Source organism: Parasteatoda tepidariorum, chromosome 9 (genome assembly GCF_982258835.1).
Source record: "Parasteatoda tepidariorum strain Cologne lab strain chromosome 9, Ptep-v5.0, whole genome shotgun sequence".
NCBI classification, from domain to species: domain Eukaryota; kingdom Metazoa; phylum Arthropoda; class Arachnida; order Araneae; family Theridiidae; genus Parasteatoda; species Parasteatoda tepidariorum.
In genome coordinates this window covers 74,950,908-74,958,097 of record NC_141763.1, presented here as the reverse complement: position 1 = coordinate 74,958,097, position 7,190 = coordinate 74,950,908, and positions in this window count along the sequence as shown.

Sequence of the window (7,190 nt, the reverse complement as noted above, 5' to 3'; positions counted from 1 at the left end):
AATATATGTATCATGACAAAACTGCTGTTAGAAACCACTTTGCAGCTTTATACAGCTTTTTGTTCTCCTTACTTCATTTTTGAACAGGATTCCAAAAGTTGGTAACACTGGACAACCGGTATTTTATTATCTCAGCGAAATATAATATTGCGATAGAGTGCTCAAACTTAAATATCCACTACGTTTGAGCACTTTATCCCAGACAGAACTATAAGCATCCCGAAATTCCATAATCATCACCTTTAACGCATAATTTCAAAATATTTGTAGAAAGCATGCACATTATGGAAATCAATTTAATATTTAAACAATAAAAAAATAAAAATAAAAAGAAACTGAATTTTTTTGGAATCACTACTGAGAAAAGCGAGATCAAGTCAGACAAACCTGCTTGATTGTCGGAAGAAACGGGAAGGATTTAAAAGGCAATTAGCATAAATGCCTCCAAATTTTACCAGACAAATTAAGCTGGTATAATATTTTTCCATCCTACCTTCCTAGCTTGTAATTCAATAGATCTCAATAGCGTTTTATGTTTCTCCCCTTAAATATTATTTTGTGTTCCCTAATGTGCACATAGATTCTAAAATTATAGATTAAGGATGGTCATTACGGAACACCCTTTATAAAAAAAATTTTTAAATAATTAAAAAAAGAGATTGATTTATGACACTTGGGTTAATTAACGCAATTATTAATTAGACAATAATTGCAGCAAAAATTAAAGTTTGTAAATCGAAAATGGTTATCCATTTTACATATTTTCCTAATTTAAAATTTTTTGGAACTTATAAACAAAATTCAGAAAAATAATAAAACAAAGAACATATTTATCAACTAAGCTCATCAAAAATAATCTAAATAAGTTCCATCACTATAATACGTGGTTTCGTATAAACCAAATAAATCAATTCTTTACACTAAATTTTTAAATTAAATATTTTCTTCTGGCAAAAAGCGATGAATAGCTCAGTCAAAATTTTACTTATATTGAAAAGAAATATATTCTCGAAGAGTAGTAAAAACAAATTAATTTCATCATGAATATTTAAATTTTTTGGGGTGCATATTTCTGGTTAAAAAAAAAGTAAATTATTCTATGAGAAGATGAGGCGTTTTATAATTGACTTGTTAAAAATGTCTCCTCGCATATTTTCATCCCGAATAGGTTTTGTTACGTTTTTTCAGAGCAAACAAACTTCGTGTGTTACATTACAATATAAAAAATAAATAAATAAAATAAATAAAGTGGGCGTTCATGGCACGTGGCACATTCAGTCAGGATTTATAAGAAAATGTATAAAAATAAGATTTTAATAGTAAATTAAAAATTTTTAGAACACAAGAATTCACTACTTTCTCTTTTTAAATTAAAACTAAATTACACTAAAAATTATATAATTAACCAAATATTGGTTTTGAAATATCTTATAAAAGTCTGATTTTTAGTATATTTTTAGGTTTTAAAGTTAAAATATTGCTAAACATGTAATTTTTTATCAAAATGTTTTAGTTGATAAAGGTTTTGATTCGTTTGTGAAAATTTAATGAACAAATATTTTTTCAGAAATATACAAATATCATCAGAAATATACAGAAAAATTTACAAATATTTTTCAGAAATATAAAAAGATAAATATATTTATGGATGATTTTTGAAATATTTTCCTTGATTGTACACCCCTGAAGAAAAAAAATTGTGAGTGCCCTTAATAACAGACTAAGTGGTTTGATGAAAATCGGAAAGAAGCAGATGTGAGTTAGGTGAAAGCAGTTGGTCGAGATTTTCACGAAAAATTTTGAAGAAAAACTTTATGCAGCAGTTAATTTAAAATGTTTGAAAATCATGAATCCTTAGTTTACTGAATTCTTCTAAGTCAAACCATTTTTAAATAAACAAAAGATGTACAAAAGGTTATTTCTATTTGAGGAATATGTTCATACTTTTTTTTCGGGTTAATAAAAGACCTTTACACACTGATAAATATAGCAACCTGTTCATCAACTTATATCACTTCACAAGATTATTTTCTGTAAATTTTCCAGCACGGTCGATTTTCAAAGAGGTAGTATTTTTTCCGTAAAATGTACCAAATTGGCAAAGAATTTTTAACTGCCTAATTACTAATTATCTTTATACTATCTGCGAGACGTACTAATTAGCACACCTGTAACTGTCGGGGTTTTGAAATTGAATAACTCTTTAAGCATCAAAGGATAACATTTTTAAGAAAAATTTCTAAGATTACTTAACTAGTAAGCTATTTTCCTGCGATAAAAAAATATCTTAAACCTTCCTAATCTGCAATCAATTTGACTCAAGAGTTCTCACAGAAAAAAATAAACTAAATTGATATTCAAATTCAAAAATGGCTCGAAAGCCTGTCCATGCGCAAAATAAAGAAAACAAATTATTTAAGCAAATTTAATCTCAAACTATTCCATTTAGTTTTAAATTCTTTATATTTTAAAAGCAGCTGCTTTTCGTATTTTTTAATCAAACTTTTTTTATTAAATAATTTATATCTAAATATAATAATACGTTACGAAAATATTAGGGGGACCGGAAAGTAAAGTCGTTTCAGTGCATTTGATATTTGTTATCAAGATTTCATTTTTAATCAGTAATGTATTCACCTACGGTAGCAACAACCCTTCAATGCCGGATCGAAAAGAAATCGAAATGAATCGAAAAAAAATCGGTTTTTAAGACTAACGAATTTTCAATGAGCCGAAACGACATTACTTTTCGGTCCCCCTAATATCACCGTAAAGTGTGCCAAAATATGCATACTTCCGTAACGAAATTATTGGGAAATTGTCCGACAACTTAAACCCATCTATGTAACATAGTATTTTTGTGCGTGCCATTTTCTATCGTTTTGAGACACATTCTATTAAGGTTTAAAATAATTGCACCAGACAAAACAATTTTTGTTGCAAGCATACAAGTACTTTATTTTACCTAATCTGATTCTTACCTAAATCTATATATTAATAGGCTAGCAATATTTTGTCTCGCTAAAAACTCCCAAACTACGCAACAGAATTAAACAAATAAGGTGTCGTTTTAAAGTTATTGTTATGTAGATGTGCAATAAGGTCTTAAATTATGAAAATTTCCTTTAATTAATTAATAAAATTAATAATTTAGTTTCAACCAATGAGAATTCAGCAAATCATTTTTCGGGTGGTTCGCATAAGCATTGTTTCCGTAAGCATCGTTTGATTTAAAGCATTTCTGAATTAATAGATTGATAAACAAAAATAAGAGTGGATAAAAAAAAAACGGAACTGAATTCCTTAAAAAAAGAATTCAATATCTTGAGTTCCTTTGATAAATTTTTAGTTTCATGATAAATTTTTTGTTTCGTTACAATAGAATGGCAATGGCATTGTGCGAATATTCAAACCAAAACAAACGTGCGAATATTTAAACCAAAACAAACTTTCTACAAACAATTATTTTGATTTGAGATTTAAAACGATATCTTAGTTATTTAGTTCTATTTTTATTTATTTAGTGCCTGCTGCCTAAATAAAATGCCTGCTATCAGGCGTCGAAATATCTCTGGCAGACGTCAGAGAAATGAATGGCGGAATTCTAAACGGGAAAGCATTTCTTATTGAGATATATTCTCTGCTACAGCTCCAAATTTCTCAGCTACATGAAGAAAAGATAATCAAATTGTGAAGGGGGCAGAGAAGTGTATAAATTTCATTAAGTAATTGATTTCAATATCTGGCATTTTTATTTCAAAATTTAAATTTGTTAAAATGTTTTTATAAGATTGCGAAGCAATATGCAATGGAAATGCGAAGCAGTTCTGGGGGTTGGCGAGCGTAGCGAGCAGGGAGCGGAGTCCCCTAGTCTGAAATTAATTTTGTTTCAAAAGCTACAGACTGTTTTTTTTTTTTTTTCTCAAAATGACATTTTTAGTTTAATTTACTTTTTGTCTAAATTCTTTTTAATACAAGTTCATAAATAACGTGGTGGGAAGAAGGACTTGGGGCTAGAGTATACATCTTGAATAACTTTTTTATTAGTGAGTCAAATTTCCTCTGTGAGGTACCGTAGATTGGTAACATTGATATACACTTCCATGTGCAATTACATAATCAGACTGTGATTTTTTAGCAGAAATTTAAAGTTTATAAGGTGCAAAAGTAACTTTCCAAATTTTCTTTTCATTATTTTAATAACATATTTTATTTTCAGAATTTCTTCCAACGGTGACAATATGTTATAAATTACTAGGCCTTTTTCTTCCTATTTTGAGTTCGGAAGGGCAAGAGTTCGAGCCTTGACTCCGCTAAAGACCCACAGTGTACATGCGATATCCGTGTTCGTAAAATCTGCAGAATCAAAAGTTCTGTGGGGTATTATCAGTATCATGTATGTAGGGATCTGGGGGGAATTGTCTTCCCTTCAGATCTATGTAGCCTCATGAATGATTGGTGCTACCATCTATCCGTGAAATTCTGAGCTAAGACAAGCTTTCACCTTTGCGGTGTTCTCTTGTCCAACGAACCGCGCATCATCCATACTTAATTCGCAAAAGGCCAATGGCTAGCGAACTTGACTTGTCCAGGTGTCATTAGAAACAAACACCTATTTTGATATTAACTTTTGCTCTGTATATTTTCAATTAACCAGCATATGACATAAACAAACACATAGCTTCGTGAGGTTAGTGTAGGCACATGTTGGTGAGACTAAAATGAACGTATTCACTCTAACCCCATTCAATGAATTGGTTACAAATGTTATATATTCGATATTATTTGTTTTCGAAATTAGGATAATTTTGTAGCTTAATATGGCTTTGCAATTCGTGGTTTACACTCTATTACAAATTAGTATTTAAATTAAAATAGATTAATATTGATTCTCCAATAAGATTTAGATAACACATTTTAGTTTTAAATATACCTTTCTGAGTTGTAATAAATGATTATTTAATACTAGAAGGCTTCGCCCCCTGCTCGCTGGCGCTCGCCAACCCCCGGAACTGCTTTTGCAGTTCATTTCGGATTGCTTCGCAATCCAAAGCTCGCTTTGCTCGCTCATTGGATACGTTCTTAACGTCTAGCATTTGGATACTTTTTTGAATACTGAAGTTCCAAAAACTTTTCACTGTAGAAAATTCTAAACCTGTACATTTCAATATTAATCTGAAAATGCAAGCAGTTCACATATTTTTCTTAATCACACTATTCTAAATTTTAGTTGTTAAGAAAAGTAATTGTTGTAAGTTTTGTTTCAAAGTCTTTCCCGCCAGAGGGCTAAAGCCATGTGTTGTAAAACAATATGAAATAGTAGTCTGCCACTGAACGCCGGATGTAAAGCATCGGCTTTGATGAAGATAATTTTGTATTTTTAATTCTTTGAAGAGTGTCACCCTATTAAATGGAATTTGTAAAATAAATGTAGATATTTTTGATTGTTGATGAAGCCCATCATTTTGTGTCTTCATCAGTGTTCAGAAGGAGAACAACTATAAGTTTTTTATTTTATCACAAAAATATAATATGTATAAAAAACAAAGAAAAGAGTAAGAAAATGAGTATAGTCATAGAAAAAGTTAAAATTATAATATAGTATTTGTCAGTTAAAATAAAACTTTTTGTTTAAGTCATTTCTAACAATTCAAATTTCTCGGAGGCAATTCTAAAGTATAAATTAAAGTAGTATTGTTAAGTTGAAACACAATATTTTTAGTTTTGATGTCAACAATACAATTTAATTTTCACAAAAACGATTGCTTCCATTGTTAAATTCAATGTCAACAATTCAAATTTTTCTGAGGCAACTCTTAACCTCTAAATATTACTTTTTTATGAACACATTTCTAAATGTCAGCATTCAACCACAAAACAACTTTAAGTCCACAAATTTAGCATGAAGTTGTAAAATGTAATGATAGAGGGTCATAGCAATAATAAAAGTAGAAGTAAAGTTAGTACTGTAAAATTAAAACAATATTTTTAATCAATGAGCCAAGTTCTTCAAGAAGCAGTTGTAGAAGTAGGTTGTTTATTTAAAACTTTTTATAGAATTTCTTTAAAAACACAATTGTTAATTTTGGCATTTGGCGATACAACACTTATAGAATTGAAGGATTGTTTACGTCAAGCGCTCAGGTATCATAATTTTGATCTAGTTGCGCTTCTATGTCATTTTGATTTATGTTGCTAAGTTAACTTTCAAAAAATTCTATGGCTGGCAACAGCATTTTTATTTTTTAAGTTGTTTATTTTTATCTATTATATATAATTCTCTTACGTGGCTCCCAAATTTTGGCGGTATTTCTTTTCCACCGGTGGCAACGTTTGCTTTGTTTTGTTTACTTTTTGTAAACACCAAAACATTCTGCCTTTTAATGATGTGTTTCTGATCTAATATATATATAATTCTCTTACGTGGCTTCCAAATTTTGGCTGAAGTACTTTGTACAGCTAAAAAAGATTCTTTTCACAACACTTAAATATTTACTTTATTTTCTTCATATAAATGCCGGCAAAGAATTCTGTTAGGTTAAAAAACATTTCGCTAAAAAAATAACGAATTCTAAAAGAAATATTTCTTTTAGAATTCGTTATTTTTTTAGCAAAATGTTTTTTAACCTAACAGAATTCTTTGCCGGCATTTATATGAAGAAAATAGAGTAAATATTTAAGTGTTGTGAAAAGAATCTTTTTTAGCTGTACAAAGTACTTCAACCAAAATTTGGAAGCCACGTAAGAGAATTATATATAATAGATTAGATCAGAAACACATCATTAAAAGGCAGAATGCTTTGGTGTTTTCAAAACGTAAACAAAACAAAGCAAACGTTGCCACCGGTGGAAAAGAAATACCGCCAAAATTTGGGAGCCACGTAAGAGAATTATATATAATAGATGTTAACAAGTTCCCAAATAAGCTTTAGGACAATTATGGAAAAACAAAACTTTGTTATTCCGTGATATGAACTAGAATGCATATAATCGCTCAAATTATTGATAAAAAAAATACTCAATGATTTAAAAATTACATTAAATACGATTTTTCTTAACAAATTTGTTAAAAAATGTTCACACTAGCACCTCTCTCTCCGATAGGTTTATGTTCTTATCTATGCACTTATTTGCTCCTTTGAAAATAACAAAAAAAACATATGACATATCGCATTATGAACGTAAAAGTA